The 17,320-nt window shown below is 43.2% G+C and overlaps 1 protein-coding gene across 6 annotated transcripts in view; it reads left to right on the top strand.

The window, feature by feature from the left end:
- The window catches only part of SLC24A4 (solute carrier family 24 member 4), a 162,565-nt gene that overhangs the window by 82,030 nt on the left and 63,215 nt on the right, over positions 1–17,320 (top strand). The gene's annotated exons all lie outside the window — the stretch shown is intronic.

Genomic DNA, 17,320 nt, shown 5'->3' with positions numbered 1-17,320 from the left:
TAAGTGGTTGGAAAAAATTTTTAAACACTAATAGCTTGTGACACATGAAAATTACGTGAAATTCAAATTTCAGTGAACATAAAGTTTTATTGGACAGCCATGCCCACGTGTTTATGTATTATATATGGCTGCTTCTCTATAGCAGCAGAGTTGAGTAGCTGTTACACAGACCATATGGCCCACAAAACCTAAAATACTCTCAGGCCCTTTACAGAAATAAGTTTGCCAACGGTGGATTTAGAATGTGCTAATCCTGGCATTCCTGTGCTCAGAAATTTTCTAGTGCTCCATGGTGTCATGGGGACATAGCTAGATTCCTAGGCTGGCACTCAAGGTCCTCCGATCTGGTTCAGCCCCATGTCCCAGTTATCTCTCCCCAGGATCACATCCCCTTCCTTCCAGAACAGCCTGGCTCCTGATTGCACGGAATTCCCAGTCTCCTGGGCTCCCTCAGCAGCCGGTTCATCCCTTTGCCTAGAAAGTCTCCCTCCTCCTTCCTTCCTGGGTGTCTCCCAGGAAATTCTTCAGAGCACAGCCCTCCCATCCCAGACTCTTCCTGAGTCATCTTGTCTGAGTTAATTGTTGCCTCTTCTGCACTCTACTCAAGCTGTTTCAACCTCTCCCAGTGACATTTGTCTTGTTACAGTCACCACCAGCTACCCATTTGTTTCACCCTCCCTGGAAGATTGCAAACATTGCCTGAGTGGGCCTTGATCCTCCTGGTAGATGGAACATACTTGATCCTTGTTGGGAGGAATGAAGGTCAAAACCTGGGCTGGGAGGAGCTTCTGTGGCAGGGACAGACCTGCCAGTTGTGCAGGGACCCACATGGAGAACGGCAGCTGTGCCCTCCTGCAGGAGGAACAGGGAAGCCTAGCCGTTCCGCCCCTGTCCCTGAGTGCAGATGGGCAGGAGATGTGCCGTGACTGAAAGCTGTGGATATGAATTGATTTAATGAGTCTTTAAGGAGAGGGTGGGTAAGGCAGGAGGAGACTCAGAGCCCTTTCTGGCATGTTCTCAGCCACCCAGTTGGGGTAGAGAGTTCTGTGAGTGAGGACGACTGTGGGTGGGCACACCTTGCATGTAGATGCCCAAGGCCTGGACCGCCCAGAGTGGGTAGGTCTTCATTACAAGGAGGCAGAGTGACGCAGGCAGCAGAGAGCGGTGGACAGAGACAGCAGCCGCCACTTTAGTTCATTTTATTCCCATGGCCAGTGTTTCTCAACCCCAACACTTTTGGCATTTGGGGCTATATTACTCCTATGGGGGCCATCCTGCACACTGCACGATGTTTAGTGGTGTCCCTGGCCTCCCCCAAGTAGATGCCAGAAGCACCCTGGCCCCAGTCATGACCTTCAGAGGTCATCTGGGCAGGGGAGACACAGTCACCCCCGGTTCAGAACCACTTCCCCAGATGACTGCTGCTCACACTTCCGTGGTGAAAGCCTAGTTTCCTTATTTGACCACTAGTCTTGGAAGTACCAGAGAAAGGAATCCCTAGAAAATGACCATGTACTTGGTTGTCACCGTGTCAAATTGTTTAACAAGTGTTCAAATGCTTATTCTCTCTCTCTATTCTTCTATCATGGATAGTAACAGAGTCCACAGACCACACTCCAGCACAGCTCTAGGCCCAGAACAACATCAGAGAATATGAGCCACTTGTGTAGACATCACCATGTGTGCTGGGAGTTTTGTCACTTTGAGGCCCTTGATATGTTTGTTCATCATCTCGCTCAGTGACTTGCCCTCTGAGTGTACATGTGCATGCTAAAGGATAACAATTTGCTTTGTGTTGTAATGAGTTCATTGGCTGCTTCCTGGGTAACCCACTTCTGGGGAGACTGGGCATTGGTCAGAACTCTCCTGAGGAAGGCCCGGAATCATACCTTTCCACTCATCTTCTTATGAGATGTTTCACTCCCTGGTCATCCTTCAAAGCTGGTGGTTTGGAACAGAGGAGAGACCTCCTGCTGCCCATTCCTCTGCCAGACTCTCCCTGGAAACAAGCCGTTGGTGCTCTGAGTTCTGGTCCAGACAGTCACAGTGGCTGCTTCCATGTTGGATGGTCAACCTTTGAAGTTTGCGCCCCTTGTCTTTCATCCTGTGGCTCAGAATAGACTAAAAAATGATGGGAGACACAGTTGAGGACCGCTTGGATTTTAAATTCTAAGCCTTGAATTTAAATGTGGAGATGTAGAGAAATCCCTGCCATCTTTTCTGGAAAACTGAAGTACTTAGTGTAGGTCTCTGTGTGTCTATGGTGGGGTGAGAAGTGAGGAAGGTCAGTGATTTTTGTAGTGTCAGCACTTCTAACTTTTCAAATGAAACACAAGGAATGGTGTGCTTGGTAAAGCATTTGTAGTATTGAGCAGGTAAGCAGAGGAAGCGGGGCTGGCGGGAAAACAAACATGGTTTCCCTGGCGCAATGGTTAACTTCCTCCCAGCCACGTGCTGGGTGCTGTCCCTCAAGGGGACTCAACAGGAATGAAACTGGTGGCAAACTGTTGTGGTTAAGTGTCTCATTGATTACTCATGCTCTCCTCTTACTGAGGGAGAAACTGAGGCCAGGTCTGTCAAAATCACTGTTAGTGGCAGCACTGAGGTCAGAAGTGAGCTTTCTGAATTCCCGATACAGTGTGTGTTGTCTGATTCTTTACTTCTTCATCAACCTGAAGTTCACTGATATTGTTGAGGAGGGAGGATTGGCCTGAGAAGACATCTAAGGGGAGAAAAGGCCACAAGTGAAGTTCAGTGAACTAATATGACTCACTTTATGTTTTGTTCTGTGATTTGGATCAGTCTCTTGTTTATAACAGGCTAAGGACCTCCTCAAGCCTCACAATGCTTTGTGGAAACTAGAGGGCCAAGAAATTTTCCCCAAGCTTACAAAGGAAAGCCAAGAATAAAATTCAGACCCTAGTGACTCTTTATTGGAAATGTTTCTGGCAGAAGCCAAGAGTGAGAATAAGCACAGAACCTAGAAGGAACTAGGTAGACTTTTTTGTTCTTCTGACTTCCTAGGAAATAGGGGTTGTATGTCTAAAGTACAACTGTCAGTCATTAAGCAATTGTTTATTTAAGTACCTACTATGTGAGACACACCTGGAAATATAATAAGCTGCCGCTTTCTTCCTTTCTACCTATAATCGAGCTTCACCCTTTTAGTGAGCCTATGACCACCATAGTGGCTAGATGCTCTCATTGAAAGTGTAAATGTTTACAAGGACCACAGGTTCACTCAGCCAGTGTTTATTGAGGGACTGCCTGGCTGCAATGTGTCAGCAACTTAATGAATGGAGAAGATGCCTGTCCTTTCCAGGAAGATCTCAGTGGACCTTCCCAAGTGTAGCTGATGAACTGAGCCCCTTTCTGTGCTAAACCCTGGCCTGCACTTCTTGCCTTAAGGCTGCTCAGGGAACCAGTGGGGATTAGATCTAGAAAGAGAGACAGGATTGTGCCAAGGAGGAAGATGGCCCAGCAAACAGCCCAGAGGGTGGGGTGCGGAGTGGGGGGCCCTCACCCACAGCTGTAGATTATCAAATGATAGCCTGTCAGGCCCCTCCTTGAGCTCTTCTGCCAGCCTGGCCTCCCCCCAGTGCTGCCTCACCTGAGGGGCAGGAATGGGTCCTCATTCTTCACATCACGACCCCGAGTTGCCAAGGTCCAGTGTGTCAGAATTCTCCAGAGAAACAGAGCCAATGGGAGGTACATACACATATCATATATAGGGATTTATTTCGTGGAATTAGTCTATGTGATTACAGGGGGTGGCTGGCAGGTCTGAAATCTGTAGGGTGAGCTGGCAGGCGAGAAGTTCTCAGGCAGGAGCTGATGCTGCCGTCTTCTCCAGGAGACTTTAGTTTCTACTCTTAAGTCCTTCAATCGATTGGATAATGGGCACACACACTATCAAGAGCAGTCTCCTTTATTTTTTTTTTCCTTTTAACTTTTTATTTTGGCCTAATTCAAACTTATAGAAAATTTTGAAGACTAGAACAAAGAGCTCCCACATACACTTCACCCAGATTCCCCAAATGTTACCATTTTCACATTTATTTTATCCTGCGAACCATTTGAAGATCATTTAGAGAGTCTTTCTGCCAAAATACTTCAGTGCATTTCCTAAAAGCAATGACACTCTCCTATTTAACTGCTTTGCAGTTTTGAGAATCAAGAAATCCATACTGATTAAATACTATTATCTGATATATAGATCACACTCAGGTTTTGCCAGCTGTCCTGATAGTGTCCTTTGTAGCAAAGAAACCCCCAGGTCATGTGTTGCCTATGGTTGGCATGTCTCCTTAGGTTCCTTTTTTAAAAAAACTTTTTACTAAAGTATAGCTGACATAATATTAGTTTCAGTTGTACAACATAGTGATTTGATATCTACTTACAAAATAATCACCAAAAGTGTAGTTATCCTCTGTCACCATACAAAGATATTACAATATTACTGCTTATATTCCCTATGCTATACTTCTCATTCCTGTGACTTTTTTATAACTGGAAGTTTGTACATCTTTATCCCCTCCACCTATTTTGCCCATTCCCTCTTCCCCTCCACTTCTGGCAACCACCAATTCTCTGTATTTATGGTCCGTTTCTGTTTTGTTTGTTTTTCAGATTCCATATACAAATGAAATCCTATGATAGTTGTCTTTCTCTGACTTACTTCATTTAGCATAATACCCTCTAGGTCCATCCATGTTGTTGCAAATGACAAGATTTCATTCTTTTTTATGACTAATAGTCCCTTTTATATATGTACCACTTCTTCTTTATCCATTCATCTATCGATGGACACTTAGGCGACTTCCATATCTTGGCTATTTTAAATAATGCTGCAATAAGCATAAGGGTGCGTATACTCTTTGAATGAGTGTTTTTGTTTTCTTCTGGTAAATGCCCAGAAGTGGAATTACTTGATTATATGGTATTTCTATTTTTAATTCTTTGAGGAACCTCCAAACTGCTTTCCATAGTGACTGCACCAACTTACCTTCCCTCCAATGGTGCAGGAGGGTTCCCCTTCCTCCACATCTGCACCAACACTTGTTATTTCTTGTCTTTTGGATAGCAGCTGTTCTGACTGGTGTGAAGTGATATCTCATTGTGGTTTTGATTTGAATTTCTCTGATGCTTCATGACATTGAGCATCTATTCAGGTGCCTGCTGGCCATCTGCACATCTTCTTTAGAAAAATTTCTATTCAGGTCCTCTGGCCGTTTTTTATTCAGATAATTTGTTTTATTGTTTTATTGTATGAATTCTTTACATACTTTAGGTATTAACTCCTTATCAGATACATCATTTGTGAATGCATTCTCCCTTTTAGTAGGTTGCCTTTTCATTTTGTTGATGGTTTTCTTTGCTGTGCAGAAGCTTTTTAATTTGATGTGATCCCACATGTTTATTTATGCTTTTATTTACCTTGCTGGGGGAGACATGTCTGGAAAAAAATTGCTAAGGCCAGTGTCTAAGAGTTTACTGCCTATGTTTTCTTTTAGGAGTTTCATGGTTTGGGGTCTTATATTTAGTTTTTAACCATTTCAAGTTTATTTTTGTGTACAGTGTAAGGTAGTGGTCCAATTTCATTTGTTTTGCACGTAGCTATCAGTTTTCCCAACACCATTTATTGAAGAGACTGTCTTTTCCTCATTGTATAGTCTCCTTTGTTGTAGATTAATTTGTGTGGCTTAATATAAGTGGGCTTATTTCTGGGCTCTTTCTATTTTGTTAGGATTTGATGGGTATTTTGATATTGCATTGAATCTGTAAATTGCTTTGGGTAGTGTGGACATTCTAACAATATTCTGTCTATGAGCATGGTGTATCTCCATTTATATGTGTCATCTTCAGTTTCTTTCATCAGTTCTTACAGTTTCCAGAGTACAGGTCTTTCATTTCCTTGGTTAAATTTATTCCTAAGTATATTCTTTTTGATACAATTGTAAGTAGGATTGTTTTCTTAATTTCTCTATGCTAGTTTGTTATTTGTGTATAGAAACATGACAAATTTCTATATGTTGATTTTGTGATTTTGTATCCTGCAACTTTACTGAATTCATTTATTTTTTAAACAGGAGAAAAACAAATTTAATAACCTGTGTACTTCCTGTATACATGGGAGATACCCAGAAAAACCAAGTAACTCCCTCAGTATGGCCCAAGCCACCATCTTTAGCTAAAGACAAAAGATTCATCTATTGGTAATAGTTTTTGGTGGCGCCTTTAGGGTTTTCTATATATAGTATCATGTCATCTGCAAATAAATTTTATTTCTTCTTTACCAATTTGGATGCCTTGTATTTCTTTTTTATTTGATTGCTGTGGCTAAGATTTCTGGTACTATGTTGAATAACAGCTGTGAGAGTGGGCATCCTTATCTTGTTGCTCACCTTAGAGGAAATGTTTTCAGCTTTTCCATTGAGTACTGTTAACTGGGGGTTTGTCATATATGGCTTTTATTATATTGAGGTATGCTCTCTCTATATCCACTTTGTTGAGAGTTTTAATCATGAATGGATGTTAAATTTTGTCAAATACTTTTTCTGCATCTACTGAGATGATCATAGGATTTTTAGTCTTCCTTTTGTTAATGTCATATATTGTTGATTGATTTACAGATGTTAAACCATCCTTATACCCCTGGAATAATCCACTTGATGGTGGTGAATGATCTTTTTAATGTATTTTTTAATTCAATTTGCTAGTATTTTTTTGAGCATTTTTCTATCTATGTTCATTAGGGATGTTGGTCTGTAATTTTTTTTTTTGGTAGGGTCTTTTTCTGGTTTCAGTATCAGGATAATGCTGACCTCATAAAATGAATTTGGAAGCATTCCTTCCTCTCATATTTTTTTAATTGTTTGAGAAGGATAGGCATTAACTCTTCTTTATGTGTTTGATAGAATTCACCTGTGAAGCCATCTAGTCCTGAACTTTTGTTGGGAGGTTTTTGATTGCCGATTCTTTTTTTTTCCCTAGTGATGGCCTGTTCAGATTTTCTATTATTCCTGATTCAATCTTGGAAGATTGTATGTTTCTAGGAATTTATCCATTTCTTTAAGGTTGTCCAATTTGCTGGCATATAATTTTTCATAGAATTCTCTTATAATCCTTTGTATTTCTATGGTGTCAGGTGTAACTTTTTCATTTCTGATTTGAGTCCTCTTTTTTGCTAGATGAGTTTGGCCAAAGGTTTATCAATTTTGTTTATCTTTTCAAAGAATAAGCTCTTAGTTTCATTGATCTTTTCTATTGTGTTCAGTCTCCATTTCATTTATTTCCACTATGATCTTTATTATTTCCTTCCTTCTCCTAACTTTGGATTTTGTTTGTTCTTTTTTTCAGTTCCTTTAGGGAGAAGTTTAGCTTGTTTGAGATTTTCCTTGTTTCTTGAGGTAGGGCTGTGTCACTATGAACTGCCCTCTTAGAACTGCTTTTGCTGCATTTCAAATGTTTTGCATTGTTATGTTTCTATTTTCATCATTCTCCAAGTATTTTTTAATTTCCTCTTTGATTTCTTTGTTGACTCATTGGTTGTTTGATATCATGTTGATTAGCCTCTACATGCTCGTGTTTTCTCCAGTTGTTTTTTCTTGTCATTGATTTCTAATCTCATACTGCTGTGCTTGGAAAAGATGCTTGATACAGTTTAATCTTCTTGACTTTAGCAAGACTTGTTTTGTGACATAAGATGTGATCTGTCCTGGAGAATGTTCTTTGGGTACTTGAAAAGAATGTGTATTCTGGTTTTGGATGGAATGCTTTCTATATATTTGTTAAGTCTGTCTAGTCTAATGTGTCATTCAAAGCCAGTCTATACTTATTGATTTTCTATCTGGATGATCTATCCACAGATATGAGTGAGGGATTAAAGTCCCCTACTATTATTGTATTACTGTCAGTTTCTCCCTTTGTCCATTCACATTTGCTTTATATATTTAGGTTCTCCTATGTTGGGTGTGTAGATATTTACAATTGTTACATCCTCTTGATGGATTGCTCCCCTTATTGTTATGTAATGCCCTTCTTTTTCTCTCATTACATTCTTTGTTTTGAAGTCTATTTTGTCTGTCTATACTTGTTTATAAGAATTGCTTACCCCTGCTCTTTCTTTCTTTCTCTTTCTTTCTTTTCTTTCTCTCTCTTTCTCTCTCTTTCTTTCTTTCTTTTTCTTTCTTTCTCTCTTTCTCTCTTTCTTTCTCTCTTTCTCTCTTTCTTTCTTTCTTTCTTTCTTTCTTTTCTTTTTTCTTCTCTTCCCCTTCTCCTTTGCCCTCTCCTCCCCTCCCCTCCCATTCCCACTTTTTCTTTCTTTTCTGTTTGCATGGAATATCTTTTCCCATTCCTCACTTTCAGTCTCTATGTTTTTAGGTCTAAAGTGAGGCTCTTGTAGGCAGCATATAGATGGGTCTCTCTTTTTTTTTTTTCAGCCACCCTATGTCTTTTGATTGGAATATTTATTCCATTTACATTTAAAGTAAGTATTGACAGAGATGTTCTTACTGCATTTTGTTCATTGTTTTCTGGTTGTTTTTGTAGCTCTGCTCCTTTCTTCTTCTCTTGCTCTCCTCTTCCCTTTTGATTTGATGACTTCCTATAGTGTTATGCTTGGATTCCTTTCTCTTTATTTTTTGGGTATCTATTATAGATTTTTGGTTACCATGAGGTTCATGTATAGTGTCCTGTATACATAGCAGTCTGTATTAGGTTGTTGGTCACCTAAGTTTGAACACATTCTAAAAACACTACTTTTTTATTCTTCCCTCCATATTTTATGTATATGGGTGTCATCATTTAAATTTTTTAATTTTGGGTATCCCTTGTCTGCATATATAATTGATTTTACTACTTTTGTCTTTTGAACTTCATACTTGCTTTAGAAGTGATTGATCTATTATATTTACTGTATTTTTATTTTTACCAGTGAACTTTCTTTTCTTTCAAATTTTTCTTCTAGTTACAGCCTTTTCTTTCCATGTAAATCCCTTTAATATTTCTCATAAGACCAGTTTGGTGGTGGTGAACTCCTGCAGTTTTTGTTTGTCTGGAAAATTCTTCATCTCGTCTTCCATTCTGAGCAACAATCTTTCTGGGTAGAGTATCCTTGATTGTAGGATTTGTTTTCTCATTTCAGCACTTTGAATGTATCATGTATCATCTTCCAGCCAGCAAAGTTTCTGCTGAAAAATCAGCTGATGGTGTTATGGGATTTCCCTTCTTTGTAACTATTTGCTTTTCTCTTGCTGCTTGTAAGATTCTCTCTTTATCTTTAGACTTTGACATTTCAGTTATTATGTGTCCTGGTGTGGACCTCCTTGGGTTCATCTTTTTTGGAGGTTTTCTGTACTTCCTGGACCTGGTTGTCTGTTTCCTTCCTCAGGTTCAGGAAGCTTTCAGCTATTATTTCTTCAAGTGAGTGTTCTGCCTCTTTCTCTCTCTCTTCAACTTCTGGGACCCCCTATAATACACATGTTATTATGCCTGAAGTTGTTACAGAGATCCCTTAATCTCTCCTCATTTCTTTTTATCCTTTTATCTTTTTCCTGTGTCGCTACGTTGTTTTCCAGATCACTGATCTGTCCTTCTGTTTCCTCTAATCTGTTGTTCATTCCCTCTAGTGTATTTTTCATTTCTGTTTTTGTATTCTTCGGCTCTGAGGTGTTCTTTTCTATAGTTTCTCTTTGTTGAAGTTCTCACTGAGTTCATGCACTCCTCTCTCCAGTACAATGAGCATCTTTATGGCCATTACTTTGAACTCTTTGTAGGTAGTTTGCTTATCTCCATTCATTTAGCACTTTTCCTGGTGTTTTGTCTTGTTTAATTTGGCACATATTCCTCTGCAGCCTCATTTTGTTTGGTTCTCTGTGTTTGTTTCTATATATTGGTAGGTCATTTGTGTCTCTTGATTGTCTGCAAGTATACTGGTGGGCAGGGCTGGCCCACTGCTGGCTGTCAGCAGTGACCAGCCTTGGCTGCTGTAAACGCAGTGGTTTTCAAGGCTCGCATCTGGTGCAGCTGCCTAAAAGGCTTGGCTGCAGCCAGTGTGGGTGCACTGGCACACAGGGCCAGCCCTTGCAATGGCCAGCCAGACTACTGAAGGTGTACTGGAGAGGAGGGCTTACTCCTGGGGTGGCTTCCCGAGAGGCCCAGCTGTATCTACTGTGGGCATGCTGGTGGGTGGGACTGGCTCCTCCCTTCCCCAGGGCAGGAGTTGCTCTGGAGGGGCACAGTCCTGGCTGGGGCTGTCCACCAGGTGTGTCAGGGTGGGAATCACTTCAGAGGGGTGTGTGCCAGGGCAAGTTCACAAGGGAATGCTGGGGCAGACACGTGGTGCTAGTATGGTAGATGGAGAGTGTCAGAACTGGCTCCCACAGCATCTGGCCAGCTAAGCTGAAAGGAGGGCAAGAAAAATGGTGCCTGCCAGCCCCTCCTCTCCCAGGTAAAGCTCCTGCAGATCCTTGCCCCTCCCACACACCCCTCAGTGTTAGTAATCTCCTTCACATATGGCCCAGATGTTTTCAAACTGCTCCTTCTATGCTGGGTCTCAGACCAATTGACATAGCATGCCAGCCTTCTAAGAGTTGAGACTCAGCCTCCCACAGCCCTCTGGCTCTCACAGAGTTAAGGCCTGCAGATTTTCAAGGCCAGGCATTAAGAGGGTTTGTCTTTCTGGTGCCAAACCCCAGGGCCAGGGGTGCCAGGTGTGGGGCTTTATGCCTTTGCCCCTTTGTGCCTCCCTTCTTCACACTTGTGAGCTAGGGTGGGGGTGGGGGAAAGAGTGTGGATCCAGACAATGTCCCTGCCCCTTTTACCCTTCTTGATGTGGCCTTCTCTTTGTTGTTAGCTGTGGAAGATCTGTCCTGCTGGTCTTCAGGGTGTTTTCAGAGTTATATTGCATGTATCATTTGTCTTAGTGTATACTTGGGAGGAGGTGATTGTAGAAATCTTCTGTTCTGCTATCTTCTCAGAATTCCTTTACAATCTCTTTTACTTAAAGTCAGCTTATGGTGAATGTTAAGCACATCTACATAAAATACCTTCATGGAAATACCTAGATTCATGTTTGATTAAATGACTGGGTACCATAGACTAGCCAAGTTGCTCAATGAAGTTAACCATCACATCCAGCTTACAGCCCAGCCTTGACATCAGGAACAAACACGTCAGAAGTGAAGGGAGGGACATTCCGACTTTCCTCCAGGTCTCTCACTGGTTAGTGGGGAGCCTGGACCACTCACTCTTGGTACATCTTCCATTCTCCCTTAGCTCTGAGTGTCACTGGGGAGGAGGCACACCTGAGCCCACAAACAGTGTCCTAGCATCTACCGCTCCCCAAGTATTCACTGTCCTTGTTGAGCTGGAGGCTGTCTAGGACAAGAAAGCACTAGGTGTCCACATGGAAGAAAAGGAGGTCTTTCCTGGAATATTGGCACAGGTTAATTTGAACTCTCTTGGTTAATTGGTATTAATTTTTACTCAGGTCATTGAATTCCTAATGAGTGGAGTGGCCATGAAATTTATCTTCCAAACTGGCACACTTTTGAGAGTGAAGGCGACACTATTAATCACGCTGGATAGCAGATGTGAATCAAGACCATCTTGGGCAATAGCGACTATTACTATGTTTTCTTAGGAACTCGTTAATGTGGAATTGTTTTCTATGCCTGTGCTCCATAGATAAAGGGCTAATCAATTCAACCAATATGAGTGCTGTTGTGTGTTGACTTATGCCTCCCACCCCAAAAGATATGTTGAAGTCTTGACCCATGGTATCTGTGAATGTGACCTTATTTGGAAGTAGGGTTTTTGCAGACATACTAGTCAAGATGAGGTCATACTGGAGCAGGATGGGTCCTGGATCCAGTGACTGGTGTCCTCATAAGAATGCCATGTGAAGACACAGAGAGAGGAGAAGACCACGTGATGATGGAGGCAGAGATTGGAGCGAGGGGTTTACTGGTGAAGGAAAGCCAAGGATTGCCGGCTGTCACAGTAGCTAGGAGGGAGGCATGGAACGGTTTCTTCCTCAGTGTCCAGAAAGAACTGACCCTGCCACTGCCTTCACCTCAGACCTCCTGACTCCAGAACTGTGAGAGAATTCATTTCTATTGTTTTAAGCCACCTGGGATGTGGTACTTTGCGATAGCAGCCACAGGAAACCAATGCATATGCCTACGATGTGCCAGGTTCTGGTGTAAGTGCCAGAGATACATCAGTGATTTACAGCAGAAATGATCCTTTCTGACGAGAGCCCACAATGTAGAGGTTCATCCCAGGGACATTTCACAACCTTTTGCTATATGGTCCAGCCAGTGAGTAATTGTGTCTGCAGGTTGATCAGACAGGTTGAATCAACATTGGCCCAATTGAGTCTTGCACCTGCCTTTGCCAGCATAGAGCACAGGGCAAGTGTGGGGCCTGCTCCCAAGTAAAGTGGGCTGTTCTTGACGTCAGTGATAGTGGCTCAGCTGCCAGCAAAGTCTCGTTTGTTCCCTGGGATGCAGGGTGCCTGTTGGGATGGAACCATTTGAAAGTAGATCACCCCAGACAGAGCTCGTTCTCCCTGCTTCTTCAGGTGAGCTGCGACCTCTAAAGATGAGCTGGCCTGTGAAGCAGCAGGGAGGACCGGATCCAGCCCCATCCCCAGGTCTCCTCCGGGGGAGGCGTGATGGTGGTTGACATGTGTCCTTCCATGTGTGTGAATCCAGGTGCTTGTTACTTGTCCCTCCATGCCATGAAAGCTATGACAACAGGGGAAACAGTGGAGACCATTTTTGTTTGTCAGTGATAATAAATATGCTGTCCTTTTTCTACATTGTGAGAGTTCAGTGAGGCTCTTTTTATTGACATGTAACTTAAATACAATAAAATACTTTTAAGTGTACAGCTTGAATTGTGACCAGTGTACACAACCATGTAACCACCACCCAGTCAAGATCTAGGAGATGGCCGTCACCCAGAAAGTTCCCAGTGCCCTTCTCCAACCAGCCCCTGCCCCACCCAGAGGGTCTGATTTCTGTCACCGAGCTTAGTGCTGACTGCTTGGGCCGTGTGTGAATGACGTTCACACTCTTGTGCTGGCTTCTTTTACACACCAGCTTTTAAGCTTCAGTCTTTACTGATAAATCATAGTAAATGGACTAAAATATTTGTAGTATAAAAACAATATAACCATGTTATGCAGCATTTGGAAAAAGAGGCCATGGAAGGGGAAGTGATTTAGGAATCCTCCACCTGCTACAACAACTGTAATGACTTTGGTGTCTTTCTTTCCAGTTCTTTTCATTGCTCATTCATAGATGCAAACAACAAGTGATTATGTGTGTTGCTTTTTCTCATGTGTGATTATATTTTTTCTGCATCTAGTGTCTTTACCATTTTCAGTCGTACTCTGTGTGAAAGGTGTCATAGGGACAAGGGCTTTTCCCTGTCCCATTCACTGATATATTCCTGGGATATAGAACAGTGCCAGCACATGGTAGGTGCTAGAAAATGTTTGTGAAGGGACTGGTAGAGTGGAGTACAACTACTTACCCATTTTCCTATTTCTGGACAGTTAGTGACTACCAATGATTTTGCCATGAGAGGTAATAAACATCTTCCCAGGTATGGTTTTTCCCACCAGATTCTAAATGACACCTTTAGAACACATGACAAATGAGGAGTGTGTCAAAGAGAAGAAACATTTTCTGACCCCTGATACACAGTCAAGTGCTATGTAGAGCTGAATGACCCAGGCATCAGTCTCGGCTCTGCCCCTTATTTGCTGTGTGACTTGGGGCAAATTAGTTAACCTTTTCTGTGCCCTAGTTTGCCATCTGTAAAATGGGGCTAATGATAATATTTCATAGACTGGTTGTGAGGATTAAAATATCAAGTACTCAGAGTGCTTGGCACATAGTAAGCCCTGTGTATTTGCTATTTTACACATAAAGGATTATATCATGCTAAAAAAAGTTGCACCTATTTTTCCAAATAGAAAGAGTTTACCTAATAATCACTGCCCTTTTGAAAACTGCATAGCACCGTGTGGTACCCATTGCTGAGGGACCCAGAGCATGGTGGGTATGCTGTGGACAGGAACCTTGGTCACTAATTCCCTTCAGATGTATTGGGGGCCTTCTCTGTCAAATGCCATCTGCTGTGGTGGGGCTGATACAGGGATGCACGGGTCATCTCCTCAGCGCTCTGAGGGTGCTCAGCCCAGTGTGGGAGAGGGACATACAGACACAACTAAAGGCTGTCACCAACTGGGGAAGTAAACAGAGGCCACCCAAATGAGAACAAATCCCTGACACTCCTTCAGGGGGGTCAGCAGCCACCACTCATCATTGGCAGAGACGCCAAGGCCAGTGGGGAAGCAGAGAGGCGCTCTAGTGAAAAAGTTTGGCTTCTGGTGCGCCCTGGCGGGAGGTCGGCCTGGGGACGCTGGGGCAGGCATATTAGAAGTGGGACGTCTGATGCCATTGGTTTGGGGAGCATTAGCTTCCTAGTGCTGCTGTAACAAATTACCACGAGCTGGGTGACCCAAAACAGCAGAAATGTATTCTCCCAGAGCTCTGGAGGCCAGAAGTCAGATCAGGGTATCCACAGAGATGGTCCCTCCTGGGGCTCTGAGACAGTCTGTTGCTTGTCTCTGTCCCAGATGCTGGTGGCTGCTAGCAATCCTTGGTGTTCCTTAGCTTGTAGACATATCACTCCAGTCTCCAAGGTCATTACATGGCCACCTCTCTGTGTCTCTGTGTGTTCTTCCCTCTTCTCACGAGGACAGCAGTCAATGGACTTAGGGACCACCTAATCCCCCCTGACCTCATTTTACGTTAAATAATTATGTCTACGAAGATGTAATGTTCTAGACTTACATTATAGACTGAATTATGTCCCCCTACAACATGTGTGTACTGAAGCCCTAGCAGCCCATGTGACTATATTTGGAGATGGGGCCTTCAGGCAGGTATAATTAAGGTTAGATGAGGTTGCATGGGTGGGACCCTAAATCTGTAGGACTGGCGTCCTTAGAGAAGAGGAAGAGATGCCAGAGCTCATTCTCTGCATGCCCACAGAGGAGGCCATGTGAGGGCACAGTGAGAAGAGAGCTGTCTACAGGCCAGGAAGAAGGGGTTCACTACAAACCGACCCTGCTGGCAACTTGATCTTGGACTAATAGCCTCCAGAACCATGAGAAAAACAATTCCTGTTGAAACCACTCCATCTATGGTATTTTGCTGTGGCAGCCCCAGCAGACTGATACACCTTATTTTGAAAGAAGGGCACATTCTAAGGTTCCTGGTAGACATGAATTTTAGGGGAGCACTATTCAACCCATTACAGGAAGCATATTTAGCTTTTCTGGTTGGTCTTGAGTCGAAACTGGAGACAAACAGTCGGGAAGCTGGCCCTCACTGACCAAGTCCTGACCGTCTGGGCCAGTTGTGGTCAGGCTTCCTGGACTGGCTGTTGCAGACATTATGGGGCCGAGTTCTATTGTCCTATTTTGGTCTGGCCCTTGTCTGTTTGTGTATTCGGGCTTTTTACTCTGTTGCTAACTAGCTGTGATATAAAGCGCTTGACCTCTCTGTTCTTTCTCCCCTTTAAAATGGGAGGTTAAGTGTTCTCAGTGGGCAGGACAAGGATGTCCAACATCAGGGCAAGGAGAGAAGTGGGGACGGCAGCAGTGCCTTAGCACGTGTGGTCCCAGTGATGTTGAGGAGCCCCTGCTCTGTCCTGAGTGGAGGACAACTAGGCATGTAGCATCTGGAGCCTCTTCCTGCCATAAAATCCCACTGTGGTTACTCCTGGAGAGGGCAGTCCTGCTGCTCCATCTGCCATCCGTATTTTTATTTTTCATGGTGCTTAACCTCTTGTGGAACGTACTGAAGGAAAGACAGGATCTCAAACTCCTTTGGATGCTCGTTAAACCAATGATTTAATTTAATTATTTTTACCCTTGACTGGGACATGAGGGTGATGGTATAAAACCTAGACATTGCAACTCTTGCCCATGAAAGGTATAACATTCTTAGCTAAGATATTTTAAACCATAGAACTGTGGGGAGGAAATCATGGTTGTGTTCTTTTTTTTTTTTGCTATGGGTTTCTGGCACTTGGGTGGTTTCTGAAACACACAAGTTGAAAAGCTAGAAATCTGAAGCTATTTAAACTACTTCCCAGTCTAATGTTCATAGTTTCAGAATACACGTCAGGGCTTAGAATGGGGGGTTATTTTTAACTAAGGTAGAAAGCAAGGAGAGAATGGCATGTTTTGAGGCAATTTTTTCCTTTTTGGAAAATTCAATTCACAATTTATAATCTCTAAAGAGAATCGGCTAATTGAAAGGTTTAAGAAAGATCAGCATCTAATGGAAGCACATCTCATCAAACACTTGCCTTCTGGAAAGGGTCATGGTTCAGCATCCAAGCAGCAGTTTGGGAAAGCTGGAGCTGAGAAAGCAGAGCCAGCCAGGCCATCCTGCACGTCCTTTTGAGTGGAGTTCATGCTAGTGGCTCTTGGGTTTGTGTCAAAAGGTGGCAGAAGGCCAAATACTCATTCACTCAACAGGCATTTTCTGAACACCTACCTTGTGCCCGGAGCTGGTAGCTCACAGCCTTGACCACGGCAGCCAGAGCAGAGCCAGCTTGGTGGTGGGACAGGTGACATGAGGAGACTGAGGAAATTGTCAGGGCCAGACCATGTGGGGAGTTGACAGGGTTCTGGACGTTTATCCTAAGAGCACTTGAAAGACCTTGAAGAGTTTTAAGCCATGTGTGCATGTGGAAAAGCTTACTTGGCTGCTGTGTGAAAAACGGGAGTGGATCAAGAACGTAGATAAGGAGGTCGATGCAGCGGTCCAGCAAGAGATGATGATGCAGGTGGGGGAGCCGGAGAGGTGGAGGGGACTTGAGAACTATGTAGAAGGTAAGATCACTGGGACCATGAGCATTGGCTTAAAAGGGGAGAATATATCAGCTTTCAGAGTAGGAAAGAGAAGCCATTCTCAGTATTTTAAACAGAAAGTTTAATTCAGAGAATTAGGTGCTTGCAAATTTGTAAGAAGGGCTAAAGGAACAGGAGTTGGAAATGGAATGATCAAATTCAAACATCCTGTGTGGGAATAAGGAAGTGGGTTTTATTGCCAGGACAGCCTCTCAGCACTCAACATCTCTGTAAGAACCACCTCTCTGCTCCCGGAGTCCCCTAGGCTGAAAGAATCCACTCCTCCCGAGCCCGGGGTGCAGGGTAGTCCAGGCTGCACAGAACAGGAAGCAGGCCGGCATGTTGACCATGCGGCGCACACACCCACGTCCAGTG

This window comes from Manis pentadactyla, chromosome 11, assembly GCF_030020395.1.
Source record: "Manis pentadactyla isolate mManPen7 chromosome 11, mManPen7.hap1, whole genome shotgun sequence".
NCBI lineage: Eukaryota > Metazoa > Chordata > Mammalia > Pholidota > Manidae > Manis > Manis pentadactyla.
The sequence above is the reverse complement of the archived record's forward strand: the minus strand, read 5'-3'. Positions and strand labels throughout refer to the sequence as shown.